The sequence below is a fragment of the Phyllobates terribilis genome, unplaced genomic scaffold, assembly GCF_046119375.1.
Source record: "Phyllobates terribilis strain yellow unplaced genomic scaffold, ASM4611937v1 Scaffold_11__3_contigs__length_659146591, whole genome shotgun sequence".
Classification (NCBI taxonomy): Eukaryota; Metazoa; Chordata; class Amphibia; order Anura; family Dendrobatidae; genus Phyllobates; species Phyllobates terribilis.
In genome coordinates, this window is record NW_027362771.1 from 295,958,806 (window position 1) to 295,971,598 (window position 12,793).

Genomic DNA, 12,793 nt, shown 5'->3' on the forward strand with positions numbered 1-12,793 from the left:
CCGTCTATATGGGCATGTAGGTCATAGGAAGCTGAATAAAATGATACCTTGAAATCTGCGATCCGCCATTTGTAGTGAGCGTGGAAGATATTGTCCTACATTTAAAATGGGCAAGGTACATGGCAAGGGACAGGGAACTGGACGTGATGGTGATGGTGCCTGCAGAGGCCAAGCCGTGGGCAAGCTGAAACTGTGCCACAACAAACACCCACATCTTCTCGCTCGACCTTCCTGTCCCAATTAATAGGGTACTGCAGAACACCACTATTGAACACAGAGCAGTGTGAAAAGGTTATTGGTTGGATAGTAGATAATGCTTCCAGTCACTTAGCCACAACCACCACCACCCTGTCTTCCACACGGTCAAGTCTCAGTAGCCGTGAGTCTGGACCACATATTCCTCACCCTGAACCTCCTTCCTCCCACCATGCCGAGTGCCCAGAGACAACTGATCCAACACTTGGACACTCCGAAGAGCTGTTGACTTTTCAATTTATAGATTCGGGCCTCTTGCCCGGTTCACTTGAAGTTGGGCAAGAGGAGATCGCATTTAGCGATTCCCACATTCACACAAAGGCGACGGTGGGAAAGTATCACAAGAGGTGGATGATGATGAGACACAATTGCCTGAAAGTCAGGAGGAGGACCAGGGTGCGGAAGTGGAAGATGAGGTGGTGGATGATATAGTAACTGACCCAACCTGGCAGGAGGACATGCAGAGCAAGGAGAGCAGGACACAGGGGAAGGGAGGCAGAGCACCCCAACAGGCAGGAAGAAGCAGTGTGGTGGCCGCAGACAGAAGGCAGGCAACCATTCCCCGTAACACCAACACGAAGGAAGCTGCCAGTACAACTGTTAGGTCTTCCCGAGTCTGGTTGTTTTTTAAAAACTCTGTCGATAACCCCAAAAAGGCCATTTGCACCACTTGCCAGGCCAGCATCAGCAGGGGTGGCAAAACTACCAGCCTGACCACCACCAGCACGATCAGGCACATGGCAGCAAAGCACTCGACGTTGTGGGCCGAAACCCAGGGTCCAGGAACAGTGTCTACGGGTGGCACCACTGCTTCTTCCGCTGTTGTGCATGCAAGCCAATCCCCTGTCCTTGGCGCATGCGAAGATGTCTCCTGCCCTGCACCTGTCGCTGCACACTCTTAAGTAGCAGCATCAGGAAGCACGTCCACGTCCTTTTCCCAGCGCAGCGTTCAGTTGTCCATATCCCAGTCCTTTGAACGCAAGTGCAAATACGCAGCCAACGCCCCACAGGCCACACTACTAAATTCCCACATTTTGCGACTGCTTGCACTCGAAATGTTGCTTTTTAGGCTCGTGGAGATGGAAGCAATCCGCAACCTGATGGCGGCGGCCGTCCCTCGGTACTCGGTCCCCAGCCGCCACTATTTCTCCCGGTGTGCGGTCCCCGCATTACACAAGCACGCGTCCCAAAACATTAGCCATGCCCTCAACAATGCAGTTACCGGGAAAGTCCACCTAACAACGGACACGTGGACAAGTGCTTGTGGGCAGGGACGGTACATCTCTCTGATGGCACACTGGGTTAACATAGTGGAAGCCGGGACCTAGTCGGACCTTGGGACGGAACACATCCTCCCAATGCCAAGGATTGTGGGCCCTAGGTCAGTCAAGGTTGCCCGCACAGTCTACAGCTCCTGCACCTCATCCTCCTCAGCCTCCTCCTCCTCTTCAGCCTCCATCTCCGAAATGACCACATCAGTCACAAGCTGGAAGCACTGCAGCACTGCCTCGACCAAGCGGCAGCAGGCTGTGCTGAAGCTAGTATGCTTAGGTGACAAACCGCACAATGCTGAAGAGTTGTGGACAGCTCCGAAAGAGCAGGCAGATCTGCGGCTCACACCGCTGAACCTACAGCCAGGCATTGTCGTGTGTAACAACAGCCGGAACCTGGTGGCAGCTCTGAGGTGAGGCGAGCTCACACACATACCATGCTTGGCCCATGTGCTTAACCTCGTGGTTCAACGATTTCTCATATCCTACCCGGAGCTGCCGGATCTGCTTGTTAAAGTATGCCGCCTGTGTGCCCATTTTAGAAAGTCACCTACAGCTTCCGTTGCCCTTGCCATGTTCCAGCAGAGTTTGCAGCTTCTGGCTCACAGACTGGTGTATAATGTCCCCACGCGTTGTAACTCTACACTGCAGATGTTGGGAAGGATTTGTGAGCAGAAGAGGGCAGTTGTTGACTACCAGCATCAACAAGACCGTCGGTATTCAGTTCAGACTCCACACATAAGACCTCAGGAGTGGACATGGATGTCAGACGTATGTACCATCCTCCAAAACTTTGAGGACTCCACCAAGATGGTGAGCGGCGATGATGCCATAATTAGCGTCACCATCCCGCTTCTCTGTCTTCTGAAATGCTCTCTGCTCACAAAGAGGTTGGTGACACTTCTAGACCCACGCTACAAGGAGAACTTTATATCTCTTATTCCTGAGGCGGACAGGTCTTCAAAAATGGGGCAGTACCAGAAGGCTCTTGTTGCAGAACTATTAAAAAATTCCAATCTGAAAACGCTGGCGGCAGAGGTCACAGTTCGTTGGACAACCAAGGACTACAGGCGAGAGAGACACAACTCCAATCTAGCAGGAGCAGGGGAACACGGTCAAAGTTCTGGGAGAATTTTCTCAGCTCCTCCCATCGCACAGGCCCTGAAGCGCGTGGTACTCTCACAAGGAGTGCAAAGTTTGGGAAGATGCTGAGGTAGTGCCTTGCCGACCATACCAACGTCCTCCGTGATTCCGCTGTGCCTTATAATTATTGGGTATCCAAGCTGGATACGTGGAATGAACTGGCTCTCTACGCCTTGGAGGTCCTGGCCTGCCCTTATAACTGATAAGCGCTTCCACCTGTCAACTGAAAATGCTGACAGGCTGACTCTTATAAAAATGAACCAGAGCTGGATTGGGCCAGACTTCTCAACACCACCGAATGATAGCAACATAACATAAACTCAAATCTAGTGTCTTTTATTGGGAGGAGTATTCCCATGCACCTTTTCACACCCACACATGAGTATACGCTTCCTGATTTAGGCTATTTGCTCTTGTCCTCCTCCTTCTCCTCATCCTCATCCTCCACCACCATATCACCAGGGTGACCGTGGTCCGTGATGCAACACCCACATAATTTTTTAAAGGGTGTTTATAATGCCCGTAAAAAAAAATTATACAGTATGTTCATGTATACCCCCCAGGGGTAAATGTTTGTCAGCCCATATACTTAGTGCATGGGCATTACAAGTATAGGAGACCCGCTCCTTTCTAATGGGAACATTTTTTTATGAGGCCCTCCACAACTCTTCCAAGGGGCATTGGAGTGCCTCCAAATTTTTGGCAACCCTTGCATTCACTGCATAGGCAAACACAATGGGAAACCCACTTCCTAATAATGGGAACATTGTTTTCAGGAGGCCCTCTGACCTCCACATATTTTCCAAGGGGCATTGGAGTGCCTCCAAATTTTTGGCAACTCTTGCATTCACTGCATAGGCCAACACTAGAGGAGACCCACTTCCTAATAATGGGAACCTTTTTTCAGGAGGCCCTCTGTGTTATGTTCTGCAACTAAGAACTAAGGAATAGGATCGAACATCTGTCCCTGCATTGAGACTCCGCTAAAATCCTATGCTGGGATGGGTGCCCTATTCCTTGTGAATAGCCCCACCAACGATCCTGCACTGAACTCAAACGAAGACCTGAAGGAAGGGGAAAGGGTATCCCTAAAAGATCTAAGGACTGGGAGCAAAAACAGGTGACCTCCTAAAGAAAAGTTAGTTGCAGAAGCGAAGATTAAAGGAAACAAAACTGGTAGAACAAGAAGTCCCAGGATATCAATTGTCCTAAGCACAAAGAACTAACAAGGCAACTTAGCCAGAGCACAAGCATAACAACACTGATTATAACAGTACCTCCCCTTTTACGAGGATCCTCCGGATCCTCTAGGCCGAGCCTTACCAGGAAATCTCCTCTGAAAAGCCTTAATTAGCCTTGAGGCCGAGACGTCCTCGGCCTTCACCCAGGAATTATCCTCGGGGCCAAAACCTCTCCAGGACACAAGATACTGTAATCTCTCTCTATGCCACCTGGAATCCAAAATGCGAGAAATCTCAAATTCACCGTCCTCATCAACAGGGGGGACAGTAGACTTCACCTGCTTATCAGGCGTGTCTGCCTTCTTAAGTAACGACACATGAAACACAGAATTAATCCTCCAGGACGAGGGAATGCCCAACCTCACCGCTGCCGAGTTGACAATCTGAACCACTTTAAAAGGACCCACAAATTTAGGCCCCAGTTTTTTAGAAGGAATTTTCAAACGACGATTCCTAGAGGACAACCAAACCATGTTCCCAACAGCAAACAAGGACTCCTTTCTTTTTTTGTCAAAATTTCTTTTTGATCTCCTGTTAGCCTCTTTAAGATTCAGGCATACACTGGTCCAAACCCTCTCCAAATCACCAGAAAAATTGTCCTCATCCGGCACAGCAGCCCCAACTTTGGAAAATGGACCAAAAGATGGATACCTGCCAGTACAACAAAAAAAAGGAGAACACCCAGCCGAGGAAGAAGTATGATTATTAGGGGCAAACTCCGCAAGTGGTAGAAATTCTGACCACATTTCCTGATTATCTGCCCCAAAATATCTCAAAAACTGCTCAACATCCTAGTTCTTCCTTTCAGTCTGTCCATTGGACTCTGGATGATACCCCGATGAGAATGACAAATGAATTTTCAATCTGTCACAAAAAGCTCGCCAAAAGCGAGCCACAAACTGTGGTCCTCTATCGGAAACAATGTCCGTGGGAATACCATGGAGCCTGACAATCTCCTTCACAAAAGCCTTAGCAAGGGTCTTGGCGCAAGGTAACTTGTTAAACGGAACCAGATGACTAAACCGGTCCACAACAACCCAGACGACAGAAAAACCCTCCAATACAGGCAGATCGGTGATAAAATCCATGGCAAGGTGCGTCCATGGCGAACTAGAAACTTCCCAGGGGCACAACAACCCTGCAGCCGGAGCGTGAGAGGCCTTCGATCTGGCGCACACAGAACACTGACGCACCCACTTGATGACTTCTCTTTGCCACCCAGGCCACCAGAAACTCCGATCGATAGACTTCCTAGTTTCCGAAATCCCTGGGTGACCCGCCAACCGATACTCATGACATTCAACAAGCAACGCTCTCCTCAAGGCTCTGGGCACAAACAATTTACCACACGGAGTGTTAGTTAGTGCCGCACTCTGAACTCCTAGGATGCTATTCTCCAACTCTGAATCCAATGCGGCCACCACCACCCCTCTCTGCAAAATACACTCCTCCCTCTCAGCATTCACAGCTGGAGAGAAACTACGAGACAAGGCATCAGCCTTAACATTCTTTGTCCCTGGGACAAAGGTTACGGAAAAATTGAACCGGGCAAAAAACAGTGCCCACCTAGCCTGACAGGCATTCAAACATTTAGCTGTGTCCAGATAAATCAAATTCTTATGATCAGTGAAAACCTGTATAGGATGTCGAGCCCCCTCCAAAAAATGTCGCCAATGCTCGAAAGCGAGTTTAATAGCCAACAACTCACGATTCCCAACATCATAGTTGAGCTCTCTCTCAGAAAATTTTTTTGAAAAGAAAGCACAGGGATGCACCCCATCCTCTCCCTCCTGGGACAGAACTGCCCCTACGCCTATAGATGAGTCTTCCACCTCAAACAAAAATGGCTTGGTCTCATCCGTCTGAATAAGAACAAGAGTAGAGCTGAACCTCTCCTTGAGATACTCAAAAGCTTCAATAGCCTAAGTGAACCATTGGACTGTATTAGCACCCTTCTTGGTGAGATCAGTAATGGGTTTAGCGATGACAGAGAAATTCTTTATGAATTTCCTGTAATAATTGGCAAACCCCAAAAACCTCTGTACGGACTTCAAACCTTCTGGCCTCGGCCACTCCAGCACAGCCTGAACTTTCACCAGGTCCATCTCAAAACCATCACAAGGGACAAAGTAACCCAAAAAACAAATTTTATGGACAGCAACCTGACACTTCTCCAATTTAGCAAAGAGTGTGTTTTCTCTCAGTATCTGAAGAACTTCGTGGACTCTCTGCCAATGAGACTCAAGATCCGATGAATAAATCAAAATGTCATCCAGATAAACAACAACACTCCTACCGATCAAGGGTCTCAGAATGTCATTGATGAAATTTTTTAAAAATGCAGGGGCGTTAGTAAGCCCAAAAGGCATCACTAAACACTCAAAATGACCTTCCAGGGTGTTAAAAGCTGTCTTCAATTCATCTCCATCCTTCACCTGCAGCAAATTATATGCCCCACGAAGGTCAATCTTAGAAAACCATTTAGCTCCGGTCAATTGGTTAAACAAATCCGGAATAAGTAATAATGGGTAAGGATTGCGTACAGTGATCTTATTAATCTCCTGATTATCCAGACATGGCCTAAGACCCCGATCCTTCTTTTTGACAAAAAAGAACCCAACCGCCACAGGAGATTTAGAGGGTCTTATGTGACTTGCAGCTAAACTAGTCTGAAGGTATTCCTTCAAAGCCTCCCTCTTGGGAATTGTCAGATTAAATAACCGACTCTTTGGGAGCTTAGCATCAGGGACGAACTCAATAGCGCAATCGTAATCTCTATGAGGTGGTAAAGCTTTCGACTCCACCTCCGAAAAAACCCTCCAAAAATCCTTAATGGGTTCAGGTAACTCCCCCTTCACAACAGCCGCAATGTGAACATTACAACACTTACCATAACACCCCTGACACCCAGGATCTTATGGAACCAAACGACCAGTCCGGCTAAGGATTATGCACTTTTAACTAGAGCAACCCCAGGACGACCGGGGAAGGCAATTTAGCAAGTACAAATTAGTCAATCTACTCCTGATGTTCCATATTCATAGAAAGGGGAAACCCAGTGACCTTTCTAAGAATGCTTCCATGCTCCAGGGGAGTATTGTCAATCGCCACCACAGGAAAAGGAGACGACAAAGGTTCAGAACCGAACTTATACTTTTCAAGAAATTGTTGCTCAATCAAATTAAGTGCAGAACCACAATCCACCATTGCCTGAAACTCAATCGAACGACCCTGACAGGTGGTATTACCAGGAAAAAACACCCCAGCAGAATGTAAAAACGCAATGCGAACAGGAGTGTTATTTCCACTGACAATTTTTTTTTCTTTCCTTAAGCGAACCTCGCATTGCTTTAAAAAATTATCAGCCTTACCGCAACACAAGCAAAGTGACTCAGAGAACCTCCTGTCCCTCTCCTTGGAACGGGATGACATTGCCCCCACCTGCATAGGTTCCCCAGTGACGGCAGGATTATTTTGAGAAACAGAATCCAGCAATATAGGGAAACTTCTCCTCATTCTGTCTGGCCCTCAACCTTCTATCCACACGGATAACTAACTGCATGGCAACTTGCAAAGTATCAGGTGCAGGGAATGCAATGAGCAAATCTTTAACCCTTTCACTCAATCCTGACAGAAACTGAAACTTGAGTGCAGGGTCATTCCACCTGACCTCTGCAGACCATCGTCTGAACAGGATGCAATAACTCTCAGCATCAAGAGAACCCTGTTTGAGATGACTGAGCTCTGCCTCGGCTGATGTAACCCGATCAGTATCATCATACAGCAAACCCATGGCATCAAAAAATGCCTCCACAGACCTCAAACAATGACCATCAGGAGACAAGGAAAACGCCCTGATTTGTGGTTCTTTACGCAATAGAGACATAATAATCCCTACACGCTATAGTTCACTACCAGAAGATCTAGGTCTGAGCCGAAAATACAACAAACAAGCATTTTTAAATGAAAAAAATCCTGTCGTTTCCCCGAGAAACACTCAGGTAATCCTACCTTAGGTTTTTCATAGTGTTCTGCAGGGTATTTACTCACGTACTGAAGACCGGCAACATCCCGAGTCAACCCTTGCAAGCGTTGAGCAAGCTCCTGGATGGTACTCCTACTGAAGAAAACCCAGAAAGAGGAGAGGAGAAAAAAAAAAAACTTATTTATTTATTTTTTTAAAATGGGGCTGGACATACTGTTATGTTCTGCAACTAAGAACTAAGGAATAGGAGGGAAAAGCTGTCCCTGCACTGAGACTCCGCTAAAACCCTACACTGGGGTGGGTGCCCTATTCCTTGTGAGTAGCCCCACCAACGATCCTGCACTGAACTCAAGGACTGGGAGCAAAAACAGGTGACCTCCTAAAGAAAAGTTAGTTGCAGAAATGAAGATTAAAGGAAACAAAACTGGTGGAACAAGAAGTCCCAGGATATCAATTGTCCTAAACACAGAGAACTAACAAGGCACCTTAGCCAGAGCACAAGCATAACAACACTGATTCTAACACTCTGACCTCCACGTCTCTTCCAAGAGGCATTGGAGTGCCTTCAAATTTTTGGAAACCTTTGCATTCACTGCATAGGCAAACACAATGGGAAACCCACTCCCTAATAATGGGAACATTGTTTTCAGGTGGCCCTCTGACTGCCACGTCTGTACCAAGGGGCATTGGAGTGCCTCCAAATTTTTGGCAACCCTTGCATTCACTGCATGGGCAAATGACTCGCCCCCTGGGCCGTGGGGCACTCAGATCCGGGCAATAGGGGAACGATGGGAGTAGTAGTGGCAACCCGGTTCCGTGGCTCAGGGTGGTCAGGCCAGTGGTAGTCCGTTATGTGCTGATGTTTATGTCTGACTACGCCACCCGTGGATTGCGGTTATTAGGAACCGCCGCTACATGCAGACCGCTGGGGCTGATGAGGTGTGCAGCTAGGGTAGTGTGACTCCCCACGGGAAGAGTGCGGCCCCAGGGCAGTATAATGGATGTTGGGAGTGATGGTAGTGGGAGTCCCAGTGCTGATAGTGCTGGAGGAGCAAGGAGCACACAGACAACAGGTTGCAGTCCGGGGTCTTTACTAGAACAGGTAAATTGACCCACAAACAGTCCCGGCTAGGAGGGGACCTGGATGTCTGAGAGCAACGGGGAAATTGGCCCTGGTCAGGGAGAGGGTGTAGGCCTACCGTGCTTTCTGCGCTCCCTCTGGCTATCTCCTCCTTATAGGGTAACAGCCCACGTTTCCGAGCTCTCCGTGTATTCTCGCCTGTATGACCTGCGACGTGGGTTCCTTTCCGCTCCCAGCCTTGTACTGCTTTACTGGTCCCTTCGGTTGTGGCAGGGCCTCCAGGCTTCTTAGGCCAAGGAATATACAGTCCCTTGCGAACTGGTTATCTGCTGGAGAATGTGGAATCCTCCCAGCCTCAGACACCAAAGTCTGGTAAAGTAAGTCTTTTATCTGTCAAGACAGGCTCACTTCGCCTCTTGTCTCTGGCTTGTGGCTCTCCTCCTGCCACACTTCCTCTTAGGTGCAATACAAAACTGTCTGTCCCTGCTCTGCTCTGGGACAAGTCTCAGTCCTGAGACAGGCCTTCAAGTTCTCTCTAACCCTGCCCCCAGCACCAGCTTTTATAGGGGCAGCCTGCTCCCCCTACTGGCCTGAGACAGGAGGTACTGCATGCTAATGTTCCCCTGACTAGAGAACCTCCCCCTTGCTCTCAGACACAGCTTTATTACATTTTGTGGCATCCAGGCCAGGGTGACACATTCCCCCCTAGTGAAATTTAGTACTCCGGGACTAAACAATAAACAAAGACAATATGCATACCATAAAACATTAACAGACAGACGACGCACAGATTGAGTTCTTAAGGTCACAGTGTGGCCTGTGACCGGGTGTCCATATCACCAGCACAACGGGGAGCCTTAACCAGGTGGGGGTCTGTCCTACCCCAAGTCCTTTACAGTCTTAGTTCATTCCTTGGTTAGGCTCCAAACGCAGTCCATACAAGGTCCCGGTTATAAAAAGTCCATAACCTTTGAGTCCTTACGGTAGCTGCAAGAAACTGAAACACAGAATTACCAAACATGCATGTAACTTGGCAAACAATTTCAACATTTGGCAACAGGGTTATTTACAATCTTAGTACACTCTATATTTTCCAGCGAGCGGGTATCTGCCCCTTTGTGCTCCTGGTTAATCTACGTAGCCCACTGTCTGGTGGTGGACCAACCTGGCTTTCCCCACTAGCGTTAGGGGTACAGCTACCAGCTGGGTGTACAGGTAGGGCAGGCAGCTGTCTGCGGGTCCTTTGGCTTACCGCAGGCATGGCAGGCTCACTGTCAGCAGAGGGTTGACTCTCCTGGGCTGCTGGTACAGGCTCTTCTGCCTCTGGAACTGCTTGCTCCTCTTCACCTTCCGGATCTGGTGCAGGTTGTTGCGCAGTTGGTTGCAGGAAATGCAGGACAGGTACCACTATGGCATCATTTATGCGAGTCCAGGACTGAGGGAACTCTCCGAGAACGGTGCTGATCATTTCTTCCTTGTCCTCTGCGGGTTCAAGGTCACTCTGATCCTCTTCTGCACTACGGAGTTGCTCGGGGCACCTTTTGAGGTGGTCTCTGGAGACGGTACTAGTGGTTTCTCCTCCGTCCTTGGTGATCACGCACACCTTCGGGTTGTCGTGATCAGACTGCAGTACAGTGTAGGGTTCCCTTTCCCACGGGTCGTCCAACTTATGTAGCCTTCTCTTCTGCTTCAGGACCTGCTCACCAGGTTCTAGGGGACCAGCAGGGGCGTGTTGGTTGAAGAGTCTTTCTTGCCTTTCTCTCACCTGGGCCAGGCTCTTCTCCACACTCTCCTGTACCTTCTTGTACTGCAGTTGCCTTTCCGTATCCCAGTCCGCATCCGGGGAGGTATCCTCAGGTGTTAGGACTCCCATCTCCAGGTCTACGGGCAGCTTACCTGGTCTGGCTCGCATCAGGTAAGCCGGGGTGCAGTTTGTAGCATTCACCGGGATATGATTGTATAAGTCTATCAGATCCGGCAGTTTTTCTGGCCACAGGCTGCGTTCCTCCAGGGGCAACGTCTTTAGGAGATCAATGACTATATTGTTCATCTTCTCACACATCCCGTTGGTTTGGGGGTGGTAAGGCGTTGTACGAATTTTCTTACAGCCATAGAGGTTGCAGAACTCCTGGAAGATTTCAGCCTCGAACGCTGGACCCTGGTCTGTCAGGACCTGTTCCGGATACCCGTGTGGATGGCAGAAATATTGCTGGAAGGCTCTGGCCGCTGTTTGGGCTGTCAAGTCCTTTACCGGGACCACCACTAGAAAACGGGAATAGTGGTCCACGATTGTCAGGGCATAGATGTATCCACACCGGCTTGGAGCCAATTTGACATGGTCCAGAGCTACCAGCTCAAGAGGCTGCGTGGTGACGATGGGCCTCAAGGGTGTCTTCTGGCTGGTGCGGTCCTTCCTCCTCAGGTGACAAGGGCCACAGTCTCTGCACCACTTTTCTACAGCTCCTCTCATGCCGACCCAAAAGAACCTTCCTCTTAGCAGGAACTCCAGTTTCTTCCAACCGAAGTGTCCCGCTCTGTCATGGTAAGCCCCCAGGACCATGGCTGCATCCCGTCTTGGGACCACGACTTGCCAGGTCAGCTCGTGCGTCCGGTGGTTGACAATCCTTCTGCACAATTTGCCTTCGTAGAGGAACAGCTTGCTCTTCTCTTTCCATAGCTGCTTGGCTTTCTCTGGAGCATCCGGATCTATGCGGGCGTCTTCCTGGGTCAGCAGATCTTTCACCAGGCGGATGGCAGGATCACTATCTTGGGTCTCGGCCCAGCTGTGGTGAGGTAGGGGATTGATCATCACGGTTGTTAGATCCTCCTCTTTCACTCAGTGGGAGTATTGAGCGGCTCCATACCGGTGAAAAGCAGGGAGTTCTACCTCCTCCAGCTCTTCTGGGTCTTCGTCACCTTCAGGTAAGTGAGGCATCCTTGACAGGGCGTCTGCGTTGGCATTGGTTTTGCCGGCCCGGTACTTGATCACGAAATCATAGTTGGAGAGACGGGCCATCCACCGCTGTTCTAGGGCACCCAGTCTTGCATTGTCCAGGTGTGTCAACGGGTTGTTGTCCGTGTACACGGTGAACTTTGCGGAGGCCAGGTAATGCTTGAAGCGTTCCGTCACAACCCACACCACTGCCAAGAATTCTAGCTTGAAGGAGCTGCAATGCTCCGGGTTCCTCTCGGTGGGCCTCAGCTTCCGACTGGCGTACGCGATCACCCGTTCTCTGCCCTGTTGGTTTTGGGACAGTATGGCTCCCAGTCCCACATTACTGGATAAAAGGCTGGCCATAGTCAGGGTAGGCCAGGATCTCATCCCCCGTGAGGGCCATCTTTAGCTGGCCGAAGGACTCCTCTTCCGGTTTATCCCACTTGAAGGGTGTCTTTTGACTCCTGGACTTAGACTGTCCGATCAGAAGGTCCTGCATAGGAGCTGCCATCTTAGTGAACCCGGGGATGACCCTTCGGTAGTAGCCTTCCAACCCGAGAAACTGTCTCACCTCTTTGATGTTCGAGGGGCTTGGCCAGCTCTTGATTGCCGTGACTTGTCAGGGTCGGGGGCCACTCCTTCCGCGCTTACCCCGTGCCCTAGGTACTGGACCTTTGGTTTCAGCAGGTGACACTTCGATGGTTTCACCTTCAGGCCATAGCCTGCCAGGGCTTCGAACACCTCGGCCAGGTGCTTTAGATGGTCCTCGTAGGTCTTCGAATAGACGATCACATCGTCCAGGTAAAGGAGGACCGTCTCGAAGTTTCGGTGCCCTAGACAGCATTCCATCAGCCGCTGGAAGGTCCCTGGTGCGTTGCAGAG

The 12,793-nt window shown here is 49.6% G+C and overlaps 1 protein-coding gene across 2 annotated transcripts in view; it reads left to right on the forward strand.

Moving 5' to 3' along the window:
• The window catches only part of PRKCQ (protein kinase C theta), a 242,426-nt gene that overhangs the window by 179,101 nt on the left and 50,532 nt on the right, over window positions 1-12,793 (forward strand). The window lies entirely within an intron of this gene.